The following is a 13728-nucleotide window of genomic DNA, read 5'->3' as shown; positions in this document are numbered from 1 at the left end:
AGGAAGGAAGGAAGGAAGGAAGGAAGGAAGGAAGGAAGGAAGGAAGGCAGATATCCACATAAAGAAGAATGAAGCTAGAACCCCATCTCTCGTGTTCCACAAAAAAACAACTTCAAACAAACCAAAGACTTAACATAAAGCTTCAATCTCTGAAACTGTTAAAGGAAAAACAATTCAAGATATAAGTACATAAATGAGACCTCATGAAGTTGAAGTGCCTAGAAAAGCAAAGGAAACAGTTAAATGAGTAAAGATACAGCCTACAGAACAGAAGAGATAAAGTGCCATGCTATGCTTTAGATGTAATGAATATTTTCTATTCTTCTGTAATTTGCACTTTTATTTTTTTTTATTTTTTTTATTTTTTGGTTTTTCAAGACAGGGTTTCTCTATGTAGCTTTGGTTATCCTGGACTCGATTTGTAGGCTGGTCTTGAACTCACAGGGATCTGCCTGCCTCCACCTCCTGAGTGCTGGGATTGAAGGTGTGTGACACCACCGACCACTTGCACTTTGATGTTTTATCTAGAGTCATCCATGTTGATAAGTACTGTATTCTGTACAGATACATATATAAATAAGCATATGTGAAATAAAGCATCTAGAGTTGGGATGCTTTGTCATTACTTGATCTAAAATAAACAAACAACCCAGAGCCAGGGAGATGGCACAGTTAGAAAAGCATGAAGCCCTGAGTTCAGAGTCACAGAAGACAAATAAAAGGCATGGAAGCACTGTAACCCAAGTGCTGAGGAAATGAGCAGGAGGACCTGGGGCAGGCAGGCCAATTCAGTCTACCCAAATAGGTGAGCAGGTCCAATGAAGTAACCTCATCTCAAAAATGAAGGTGGAATGGAGAAAGACACCTGACACTGACCTCCAGCCTCCAAAGGACACATGGGCATGTGAACCCACACAAACATGTACAACACACATGCTCACACACAGAGAAGGAAAAAAAAATGTTTCAAACAATCCAATCAATAAATAGGCTAGTAAAATCAACAGTTTTCAAAAGATGAACTACAAATGGCCAATAACATGAAAAAAAGTGCAATTTCACCAGCCATCAGAGAAACGCAAATCAAAACTACACTGAAATTGCAGCCTTCTCCAATCAGAAGGGCAGTCATTAAGAAACCAAAAAATGGCCCAAAGCAGTGGCGCACACTGTAATCCCAGCACTCAGTGAGGCAGAGGGAGGGGGATCTCTGTGAGTTCAAGGCCAGCCTGGTCTACAAAGAGAGTCCAGGACAGCCAGAGCTACACAGAGAAATCCTGTCAAACAAAAAGTCCATAGTCTTCAGAGTCAAGACAGACTTGAGGTCCTTGCTTCTAAATGACTACAGTGAAGACTTTTTTCTTTCTTCCTTTTTTCCTCTCATTCCCAGTGCTGAAGGATGAACCCAGAGTTACATGCAGGCTGGGTAAGTACTATACCATAAACTCAAGCAAGTTGCCTAATCTTTCTGAGCCTTGGTTTACTGTTTCCCACAGTAGCTACTATATGTGGTAATCGACAGGAGGATTAAGTGTTCAGGGCTAGCCTGGGCTAAACACTGAGACTCTGTCCAAAAGCCAAAACAAATTAAAAACAAAAACAAAAACAAAAAACCAACAACCTTACAATTCTCCATAGCAAAACAAAGACATTTTCCCTTGGGTTTGCTATTAGGCACCCAGCATTGAATGGCACTGCTCATTCATTGGCACTGAATGCTGTCAACATCTCCTAAACAAGGCTTTTATGACAGTGTTTTTTTTTTTTTTTTTTTTTGGGGGGGGGGTCAAACACATATCGCTGGGTACACAGCTCTTTTTAAACAAACCTCGGCTGAACAGTGTTGCACACCTGAAATCCCAGCAGTGGAAGGCTAAGGCAGGAAGATCACAAGGTCAAGGTCAGTCTAAGCTACACAGTGAAGCCCTCTCAAGAAAGAGAGGGGCTCCTGGGTGCACTTGTAATCCCAGCACTCAGGGAAGCAGAGACAGGCAGATTGCTGTGAGTTCAAGTCCATCCTGGTCTACAAAGTGAGTCAAGGACAGCCAAGGCTACCCAGAGAAACCCTGTCTCAAAAAAAAAAAAAAAAAGAGGGGCTGGAGAGACCCGGGCTTGGTTCCCAGCACCCACATTATGGTTCACAACCATTTATCATTCCAGTTTCAGAGGATCCAACTTCCTCTTCTAACTTCCACCTGCACCCAGCACAATGGCACACATACATACATGCAAGCAAAACACACTGTTGACATGGGAGAGGTCACACTTTACTGAACTCAAAAGTATAGAAAGAGTGTGAGTTAGAGAAAGTGAAACCAGGAAAAATCTGACCAGGCACAGCTGGAAAATCCTCTCAAACCTGCTAATCAGGTGACCAATGTGCCTTCGCTCTGTATCTCCTCCTCCTGTGGAGATTCTGAGACTATCTTCAGAACCATATGGTAGGGTAAGCCACTGACCTGTCCAAAACTGCCCATCTTAGAGATGAAAATCATCTATAACCACTCAGAACACACAAGGCATAAGAGTGGCCAGTGGCAGAGTGGGACAAAGGAGACCAGCTTGAGATGGTACATCTCGAGCAGCAGTGATGGTCCCACCCAGCCTGCCTAGCTTCTCTTCAAGGGATCTTCATGCATTTAAAAATAAGGTGAGCCAGGCATGGTGGTGCACGCCTTTAGTTCCAGCACTTGGAAGGCAGAGGCAGGCATATCTCTGTGAGATCAAGGCCAGCCTGGTCTACAAAGGGAGTCCAGGACAGCCAGGGCTACCCAGAGAAACCCTGTCTCAAAAAAAAAAAAAAAAAAGGAAGGCTACTCATCCTGCACTCAGGTCTTCAAGCAGCAACCACCTGCTGAAGAAGCAGCTGCCTTCTTCAAACTAGGGGTCATAAGCTCTGCTACTTCCTATATGTTTTCCACCCGACTCACTTCAGGCCTTAACATCATCTACCTGACATGCATTCAAACTTATAACCCTTGTTCATAAAATTTGTTCTCATACTTCCATGATCATTTATACTATTGCTTCTATGATCACGTATACTACTATTTGGAATAAATCATCACTTCCATGGTCATTTCCACTGCTAATGGAGTTCCAAAGGGACATACCTCTCTACTGTATTTTCTCTTACTGTTGGAACGTAATAAAGAGAAACAATAAAAGATTAACAACAATATATTATGTATTTCCTATCTCTTCCACCACAAAGATAAAACAGCTCTCTCCTCCTCCCTTCAACACAACCCCACCACACACCATGGACCCAACATCCAATCATTCTAATCAGTGATACTCAACCAACAGGGATAGAGTGTGATCAATCATGGTCTTTCCAGTGGTCTGGAAATGGTGCCTCCTCACAAAAGGACTGTGTCTTCTTCTCTAGCTGCCCAAGGTAGCCAGAATAATTACCCTATCAATGAGTATCGGGTTTGTTTTTTTTAAACAGTAGTCATCCTGACTTCTAGAACATAGGAGAGTGAAAGAGTATGGTGAGTTGAAACTGGAACTGACAACAGCTACTAAAATGTGTCTACCACTTTAATTCCTACTGGGCCAATGAGTATCACTGTCAGGACTGAAACATACTATCTCTTTACAGTCATTGCTAAAAAAAAAAAAAATACAACCTTAAAGAAAATTTATGTCAGTGGAACTAGAAAATTATGTATGAAATTTATGTAGAAAATTACACTTTCTCCCAGTACTGAAATCAAATCCAGGGCCTCTCACATGCTAGTTAAATGGTTTATCACTGAGATATACCTCTAGCTCAGAAAATGACTTAAGTACAAAAACAAAAACAAACACACAAACAAACCAGATGTCTCTGCAGTTACCTCTAGGCCTAACTGGCAAGAAACTGTCACACTACCTACCAGAAGAGCAGACTGCCACTTATGCAGAGTACTTTCAACTCGGTAGGGTTACAGGCAGATGAGCAATGCAGGCCACCTAACCTGGGTGCTGGCTGGGCTACCATTTCATCTGTCACATTTAACTACTTTCTGGAAGATTCTGCATCTCATAAAAAGCAGTGTTAGCCTGACATTGGTGGCATACACCCTTAATCCCAGCACTTTAATCCTACAGACAGGCAGAATTGTGAGTTTGAGCCCAACACGATCTACAGATCGAGTTCCAGGATAGCTGGGGCTACACAGAGAAACCTGTTCGAAAACAGTCACACCCCCTCAAAAAACAGCAACAACATAAAACAGTATCCTGTACCATTCCCATCTGGTTTTGGATTTTGGGGGTGGGGATTGTTTTTGTTTTTTTGAGACAGGGTTTCTCTAATAGCCTTCTCTATTCAGGACTCGCTTTGTAGACCAGGGTGGCCTTAAATTCACAGAAATCCTCCTGCCTCTGCCTCTCCAAGTGCTGGGGTTACAGGCGTGCTCCACAACGCCTGGCTCCATCCATTTGTTTTAAATCTATATATATAAACCATAAACACTATTCCTTCTCTTACTAACACACGCACAGACACATACACACTCTAACACACCCATTTTCAGGAGGACAACTTCAGGAGAATGAAGTAAGAGAAACTTAGTTCAAGTATTGTATCATCTTAGATAATTTGCCTTCCAATACCTGGAGATAGTGCTCCACCTTGTTACAACTCAAAATGTGCAAAAAAAAAAAAAAAGTACAACTGCTAGGCCACAAAGCCTAACCACATACTAAACTAACCCCAGGGATGGATGATATTTTTCAGGTCCCAATATCTGCTGAAAGGAATCAGGCACATCCTACTTTTAACTTTTCTTTTCTTTTTTCTTTCTTTTTTTTTTTTTTTTTTTTTTTTTTTTTTTTGAGACAGGATCTCACTATGTAGGCCAGGCTGGTCTTAAACTCAAAATGTTCCTCCTCAACCCTGAAAGTAGTGAGATTTTAAGTGTCAGTCACTACACCTAGCATATGTGACTACTTTTCAGAAGTATATAGCCAGATCTAGGGGTGCAAGCCTGTAAACCCAGCAGTTGAAGGGCTATAGAATAAGTTCCAGGCCAGCCAGGACCTGTCTCAAAATAAAGCAAGCTGTGGCTACGGCTCAGTGGTAAACTGCTTGACCACCATACGTGGGACCCAAGGATCCCATCCCCATGATGCAAGTGTAAACTGAGCAACCCCAAAGCAGATTTTCCCATCTATATCCCAGTATAGGATATACACTAGTACCTAGTATTCTTGAAATAAAAACATATGAATTTCTGCACTAAAAACACTATACTCACTGAACTACATCTCGAAAGTACTCTTTACCTTTGATGGACTTCCACTGCTTTGATGCAGCAATGTCAAAGGTCCATAAAATACTGGAGCCATAAACTACACCCTTTGGGTGCCCCATCAATCACTCTGCTTCCCTGAACCTATGACAAGGAGTAGAACATCTCTCATAACTTGTCTGTTAGAAACAGTGTCTCCTTTAGCCAGGCTGGCCTCTAACTCAAGAAGTAGCTGAGGATAATCCTGAATGTCAGGTCCAACCCTCCTATTTCTACCTCCCAAGTAGGTAGGGAAGTGTGTGCCAGGTTGGCACAGGTGTGTGCCAACATGCCCAGTTTATGAAGCACTGCTCAGACTTCATACATGCAAGGCAAGCACTGAGCTACATCTCCTGCCCTAGTCATGTTTTTTAACCTACTAAAAATAAGCAGACCACCAGTACCAAGCTTTATCAGTATTCAAGTCCCTCTTGGCTCTCAACCAGCAGGCCACGATTAGAGTGGCTTCCTTGTGATTAAACCTCAAATCCTTAGGGTAAGTGGAAAGAAGTCACAGTGGGTTAATGCCTACCCAAAATACACACCAAAAGAAAAGGGTTTAAGATAGAAGCAGGTGGATCTTTGTGAGTTCAAGGATAGCCTGGTCTTGAGTTCCAAGACAGGCAAAACTACATAGAGAGTACGTGAAAAGTGTTTACAAACAGAACCACGATGACAGCTGAAATGTCCTGTATAAGGAAAAATCTTATAGGCCAATTCTCCAGGCTGCTGGCCTCAAGTCTTCTATTCCTTCTGACTACCTAATCCAGACTGCACTGGCTCTTTTTTTTTTTTCCAGAATTAATGAAGCACTTTGTCGTATGAGTACGTAATCATCCACAAGTGACAGTTCTACAGAATATGGAAAGATTCATTCTCTAAAGCCTGAAACCATCTTTAACTTTGCTTTCAGATTCCAAGGACTGGATTCTTTAGGGGGCAGAAAGCTCTGAAAAAAAGGAAGAGTTGGCGGCTAGATCAAGCCTAGAAAAAACCGTAATGATTCTGGCATCCACAGAGTCACAACGAGAGCTAAAACAAGCCTCTGGGGGCAAGGGCCTGACCTTTGGCCCCTACACACACCTTCTAACTCCTTTTCACACCAGAATTCTGGGTTTATTTCTTCCCCCTAAGCCCTTCACCCAGCCCGCTTCGCCCAAGTGAAGGACCCTTCCTCCTTATTTCTTATGGCAACGTCAGGGGGCCTTCACGACGCTGGAACTCTTAAGAAGAGACTTCGCTGACCTGTCAGCGGATCCAAAATGGCGGGGCCTAGTCCCAGGACCGGCAGCCGCAGCTCATGTCCAGCCTGGCCCCGGAGGCGTCTCCCCAGCCGCTTTCCCGGCGCTGCCGGCGAGTGAGAGAAGGGAAGGAGCCTGTCGTCTGGAAGTCGACCCTAACTTCGGGGTGAGACCTCTCAGGGAAAGTGGGCCGGGACGGTCGGCGGAGCCGGCTACCTTCCCTGTCAGCTCACTGACGTGGTAACTAGCCTCAGTCTAGCCCGCTGCCTGGTAACTGAGCGAGGCCTGCCGCGCCCAGCCAATCAGAGTGGGGCAATCTGCAGAGTGGCATTCCGACTACCCAATCGAAGAAAGATACTAGCTCCGGGAGGCGTGTAGTGCCCGAAGAGACCGGATTACAAGGGAAAGAAGAGTAGGTAGGCGACAGCCAACGGATACGAGGATTCGCTGACTGACAGTTGCAGAAGCCAATAAAAACATAAGAAGTTGCCCTGGGCGGTTGGAGAGGCGGGGTTAGGTAAGTTCGGTTGCAGCGCGCTGTTTAGCAGTGGCTGCTGGGCATCCTGGGGAGGAAGGCTGTGATTTGCTGGGAAAGGGGCGGGGTCCGTTTTGAGAGCTTGAGCGGGCGACCCTAACTACGTCTATCAAAGTCATCTGGGCTTTGCCGCTTTAGGGATCACTCCCTTCCCTGGCAGGTCTGAGGTTCCTCCCTCCTAAATCCAGGCCATGCAATCTTTCCCACATCTCCCTGTCCCATTTTGGTTTCTCAGAAATATGTGTGCCTGTCTCATTCCAACTCCTGATTTTGTGTTTTCTACTCCATTCCTACCATCCAGAAATAAAGAAAATGGTAGCAGAAATCTTGGCTATCTAACTGAAGTATCCTCATTTCTCACTAGAAAGAGTTCTACCAAGGAATGCCGGTTCCACGCTTGGCAGAGGAAAAGAAATCCAAGTGTGCTAATCCGGTTGGAGGGGGATGGAGGCATCCTTAATACTTTAAAAAGAAGGGGGGGGGGCGGTCCTTAATACTTTTTTTAAAAGAATTTTTTGTTTAAGACAATGCTTTTAACCACTGAACCACCATCTCTCCAGCCCCCTCCCCAATACTTCTTATGACTTACCCTATAAGACTATGACTCTCAGGTCAGCCCTTCCTACTAAACCTTGAACAAATCTTAACAAACGACTGGGATCAAGTTTGATGGCCTAATATCACACCATTAGTCCACATCATTAACAGGAAAATGAATATTTAAAGCATTTGCCTTAGCAAGGCTGACAGGTGAGACTGGAGAGATAGCTTAGCAATTAAGTGTCCTTACTGCTCTTCCAGAAGACCTGAGCTCAGTTCCCAACATCTACACGTCTCTACTCTAACTCCAGCTCCAGAAGGCTCCAATACATTGGGTACATACTCACACACAGACACATAATTTTTTTTTGTTTTGGTTTGTTTTTTTGTTTTGTTTTGTTTTGTTTTTTGCTTTTTTAGTTTTTTTGTTTGGTTTGACTTTCTTGAGACAGGGTTTCTCTGTGTAGCCTTGGCTGTCCTGGACTTGCTTTGTAGACCAGGCTGGCCTTGAACTCACAGAGGCCTGCCTCTGCCTCCCTAAGTGCTGGAATTCCAGGCGTGTGCCACTGTGCCCAGATCCAACTTTTTTTTTTTTTTTTTGAGATAAAACAAAAAAAAAAAAAAAAAAAAAAGACTACACATTTCTGTAATCAGGCTGACTTCAAACTCACAGAGATCCACCTGCCTCTGCCTCCCCAGGGCTGGGGTTACAGGCCTGTGCCACCATGCCCAGCTACAAGTCTCAAATGACAGATTGATAAGATAATAAAAGTATCTAGAAATGGGACTATGTAGGAAGAGGGCATGAGGATTGGCTTTCTGCTTGCAGAATATGTGGTGGACTTACCAGCCAATCTGCTGGTAGAACCCAGGTTTGCAGGGAAGCACTAAAAAAGCAACTCTCCCCACTTCTTCCTACTTATGGATGACTCAGATCCAGGAAGTTTCCATTTAAGACCATAGAACTGTGGTCTTGAAACAGGCATTCAAAGGCATTCCATGGATCACAATCCTCTGAAGAACCCATCAGAACTGACGTCCAACATGAAGAATTCCCTGTACCTATGCACTGGTGTCCTGATCTTGTTTTCTAGGTCCAGCTAAGGACCTAAAGGAAGTCAGGTGACAATGATACACCACCAAAGCACTTCAGTCTATCTATCTACGATACCTCAGACCCATTTTTCTCTTCATGTGAAGCTAGCATTTGGACTTTTGGGCCTCTCTCAGGTTGGAGAGGCAATAGAAAAACCCTGTATGTGAACTAAAGCACCCTACTCTCCCATCCCTACCTACACACGACTCCAGATAGTTGACATCTGAACAGCATGTGATTGTCAATTACAGCTGGAGACACAGATAGAAAGATAGACAGATGATAGAGACGTGATAATCCTCATGGGTACTACATATCATTTTGCAGATAAAGCACCTTCTTTCTTGATTTCAGTACATTTACTGAATTTCTGTATGCCTGCAAATAGAAAAAAAGAAGAAGAAATGGTTCTTGCTCTCCAAAATTTTTATTTTACAGAAGTCAACACGTCAGCAAATCCCTTTAATATGGAGAATGTAGTGATAGCGAAAATATATACATAAGGGGTCATGGGAGAGGAGGCTGCACATCTTACTAGCCTGGCATTCTGGCAAGGCTCCTCAGATAAAAACAGCTCAGAAATTGGTATCAGCCATATAACGATTGCTTGTTCTCAGGATAAGCGAAGCTGAAGCTGAAGACAAAGTCAGAGAGCGGAGCTCTGTGTCGCACACCTGTAAACACTGCCTTCGGTGTGGGGCCAGCCAAAACTACAGACCCACAGAGCAAGACGCTATTGAGAGAGGAATGGGGAAGTCCGGGTCCTGGAGGTTTGGTATGCCACTCTAAAACCTTGACCTTTCTCTTGAAGGCAGAAAAAAAGAATCAATGTGTTTTAAACTTTGATATGGATGCTCGGATTCATCTTAGCAGCATATTGTGCGCAGGGCTAGGACTCAAGTGGCATCCAGTAACGCAGCCTATCATATTCCTCGGACATCTGTTCTGTCCCTTGCAAACACCTAACTGAAAAGCGCCAAGGCTACCCCTTGCCCACAGGACCAAAGCTGGTGTAGGAGGAAACAGAATTGCTGAAGCCGCGAAAGCACAGCCCAGGCAAATTGATGGTGAAGAGTGAGAGGCCAAGCGCTCACATCTCTGAAGAGCGCAAGGCCAGAGAGCCACGGGAAGCTCCCTTTGGTTTTGGCCAGGGTGGGAGTTGGCATCGTTGTTACTTGTCCAAGGTCACCGAGTAAGAGAAGGTGCTGTATAACACTTTGCTTTCTCTCGTTCCAAACCTTGCCTTCTCCAAGTTCTCTTCTTTAGGGGAGAACAAAATAGAGATAGCTCAGAAGAGAAAAATGTGGTAGAAAGGGGAGGCTGTCTTTAAGACAAAGCCTTTCAAAGTGGCAGAGTCGGAAGTAAAGCGGCGGTCAGAAGAGGAAAGACGCACGAGGACTGGAACAGAGACAAAAGAGTGCAAAGACAGACAGCGACAAGTGGAGAAAATCGGGCGAAACGAGCGGCAGCGAAGTGTGAGCGCTGAGACGCGGCGGCAGGGCTCGCTGTCCCACCTGGCGCTCCAGCAGCCCTCTCCCCGGCACTGCCTCTCGTCGCTCCGGGTGGAGCCCAAGCCCTCAATTCGCCTCAAACTGGGCAGGACTCCGGCCGGCACGCCGACCACCGCACTTTTGCTGGCTCGGCCGAACCGGAGCGCTCGGGCTGGAGCGCGGTCCGGGCCACGTGGGGAGGGGGCGTTGCTCGGTTGACGGCGGGCGCTTCCGATTGGCCAGGGGGCGGAGTTGTTGGCTGCCCGCCGGCAGGACCCCTCCCCACTAAGGCGGGGCCTGAAGATTCACAGCTGGAAAGGGAGGAGCCAGGGCGGCGCAGCTGGAAAGGGGCGGGGCCTGGGGCGCGCGGTGCTCCGCGGAGGGCTGGGGGCGCCCCGGGCCGCCTTAAAGTGAATGGGCGCCGGCGGGGGGTGGCACTGCACCGTAAGGCTCACTCTCTCCTCCGCTAGCCTGGGAGCGCCCAGCAGAGCGGCTGCCCCGGAGCAGGGGGGCGGCCCCCACCCCGCAGGGTGCCTGGCCCCTGGCCCCTGCCTGCGCTCCAGAACGCCGCCGCCGCCGCCGCCACCGGGAGTCTGCCTGCTGCGGATCGCACTGTGAGTGCTTGACCATGAGGGGGACAGGGGCTCAGGGGGCCAAGGGGCCAAGGCTGGCCCCGGGACTGCTAAAAGGGAACCTGGGGCGGCTGAAAACTCTGGTGTTTGGGGAACCAGTCAAGACTGGAGAGACATACCGCAGCCCTGGGGCCGGGACGTGGGAGAAGGGAACCTCCGGGGGACCTGGGGGACCGAGAAGGGGAGAGTAAGAGGACCAAGAGAGGAGCCGAAAAACTGCAGGAATCAGAGTGGCGAGTCTGGAGACCTTTACCAGAAAGCACCCTGAAATCTAGGCGTAGCCGGTAAGGACCAGAAGGTGGTAGGGGTAACAGAGACCGTGGCCAGCTGAGGAGAGGGCAGCGGTCGCCCAGCGTAAGGGCAACAGGCGGCTCCCAGCGCCACTTGGCTCAGGCTTAGACAAACCTCAGCGGCTGGAAGAAGGGGTGCGCACAGTAGCTCATGCTTGCCTTCCCAGCTGCTCCGCAGTTGGAATAGGAGCCGTGTTGCAAGAGTCGCGGCTGGGTCAGATGGCCGCTGCGAGCTACAGGGCCGAGGCTGCCAGCCCAACGCCACAAAACCAGCGGGTCTGTCGTGGGGCGTCTGGATCTGGAAGGGTCCAGATCTGGAGCCGCCTCAGAATCCGACAGAATGCCAGTGGCACGTGGGGGTTGGAACCGACAGAATGTTTGGGGTGGCAAAGTGGGTCTCTCCGGAGCAGACGATGTGTTCAGCGGTGGTGAACAGAATGTCCCTGGCCGACTGGCATGTCCACCCATCCGGCAGCGCCTGCCCAGCTGCGTTATGTGCAGCGGGGTCGGCTCGGTGGGTCCCCCGAAATCCCAGCTCCCAGTTTGCAAACTTGATCCCTCCTCTCCTGCCTGTTGGGCCTGGAAGGAGCTGGGAAAGTAAAGATGCAGGCTGTCCTCCGTCAGGGTGTCAGGGTCAGAGACAACCCTGCTCTAGCTCAAATAGATCAGAGCATCGATAGACTTCCACAACCCAAAGTTAGGAAAGAATCAAGACCAACAAAGGGAAGAATGAGCCACAGGGTGCAGCAGCAACAGCAGGCCACCACGAGCCCCCGAGTCTCGGTTCCTTCACAAACTCGGAGTCAAGTGTTAGAGGCCCCCCCCCTCCCCATTCCAGTACAGCCGACCAGATATCCTCAAACTCCTAGTCTGGCTGTTAGCTCCTTGGACCGGCAACAATCTTCCAGACAAGAAAAGTGTAGCCCTTCCATAAAGCAAAGCCTACGGTCTTGAGAGAAGGGAGGAAAGAAAAAGAGGCAGATGAAATCCCAACTCTGTGGTCCCCCTTGATGCCTTTACCATCCTCTCCGTCTGGCCAGGAACAATGTCTCAGTTGCCCCGTTTGCTTTCTTTCTGACCAAGGGAGCGCTCTGACTCCTTTGGACCAACACAATGACCACCCTTCCTGACCACCAACTCTAACTAGAGCCCAGTTCAGCAGAGGAAGAAAGAATGGAGGGAACCCTGGGGGCAAACACGTAAACAAGACAAAGCAGAACAGCTCAGCTGGAGAGTGCTCAGGAGGACAAATGCAAGGCACTGTTTAACGAAGAGTTACCTTTTTGTTAAACACAAGTCCACTATTCTCATCCTCCACCCACGAATAAAACATAATTCTTATTTCTTACACTCCTCAGTCCTAAAGTTTAGTTAGGTGCTGGCTAAGACCTTGTTCCTAATCTTTTATTTGTCCCGTGCTAGCCTTGATAAATATAGAATTATGCCCCAGCTATTCCCATCACATTCTCATGCACATTTTAGAGGCTTGTGTTCCCGTTGCTTTTGGGGGAAAAAAAAAAAAAAGGCACTGAAATTATTCAGAAAATGAAGGGCTCGGTGTCAGGAAAGAAAGAAAGAAAGAAAGAAGGCATTACAGTTGGTTCTTTGAAAATCTGAGGTTGTGCTTTCACCAAAAAAGACAAAGAAAGCAAGAAAGAAAGCAAGAAAGAGCATCATAACAAAGATGACTGAAAAACAGAGGACTTTCTCCCACTCTCGCGTAAAACCACGCAGATGAGCACATGTCTGGTCAGTGGTTGTTAGGGAGGATGTTATGGGCCTCGAGAAGGCAGAGACTGGAGCTGGGAATAGAGTATTTGCACAGCTTACCCAAGGTCCTAGACTCCAGACAGGGACAGAGGAAGAGAGAGAACAGTTGGCAAAATGGGAGCCAGGAGGTCTACTGGGAAAGAACCAAAAGTTTAGGTGAGGCAGAATGAAAACCTACAGTACAAAAAGACCCAAATAAGCAGAGGACTTGCTTGCTGAAACCATGAAACTGGAGATGGGGTTGTGAGTGGGCGGTTTTTCAAACTGGAGGATGACAAGCTTAGGACATATAGGAAAGCGTGCTTTGGCAGGCCGACAGCTAATGTCCAGAGCTCAGTCTGAAGCAGTAAAGGCAGGAAGCAGAACGGCATCTGAAGGCTCTCAGAAGGTCAGTGTGCGTCATAACTAATGGTTGCGGCATGGAGAGTGAACCAAGAAAAAGAGCAGAACTTGTATAAACCTTTTGGTTCAGGGCAGCCTAGGACAATTTCCTGCCTTGTTGGAGATAAGCAGGGATGGACATTCCTGCCACTCAGGGGCCTGTGAGAGTTAAATGAAACATATCAATCTGTATAGGAAAAAAAAAAAAAAAAAAAAAAGCTGTTTGTAAATGGAGAAACACCAGAAAAGGCTTTACTGCTATTATTCTGCCCAAACTGCAGTCCCGGTGACCATAGAATCTTTCTTTGGAAGGTGGAGTCTTTTGCCTTAGAGTAGCCAGATCATATTTTTTATTCAGCCACACCAGGCTCTTGAGGGTAGATGAAACATCTTCCCCGGAGTTCCAGTGCCAGCCATCACCTCTATGCCTTTCTGAGAACGCGGGGATTTTCTCATTTATCTTAACCTCTC

At 47.0% G+C, this 13728-nt stretch overlaps 1 protein-coding gene across 2 annotated transcripts in view; it reads right to left on the bottom strand.

Moving 5' to 3' along the window:
* The window catches only part of Gbf1 (golgi brefeldin A resistant guanine nucleotide exchange factor 1), a 129294-nt gene extending 122534 nt beyond the window's left edge, over positions 1–6760 (bottom strand). For both annotated transcript variants that reach the window (XM_055629951.1, XM_055629952.1), the window contains exon 1: positions 6528–6760. The gene's annotated coding sequence lies outside the window, so the exon portion shown is untranslated. The remainder of the gene's footprint in view (positions 1–6527) is intronic.
* Positions 6761–13728: the final 6968 nt, after the last annotated feature.

The sequence above is a fragment of the Psammomys obesus genome, unplaced genomic scaffold (assembly GCF_907164565.1).
Source record: "Psammomys obesus unplaced genomic scaffold, mPsaObe1.curated_primary_1811, whole genome shotgun sequence".
NCBI lineage: Eukaryota > Metazoa > Chordata > Mammalia > Rodentia > Muridae > Psammomys > Psammomys obesus.
The sequence above is the reverse complement of the archived record's forward strand: the minus strand, read 5'-3'. Positions and strand labels throughout refer to the sequence as shown.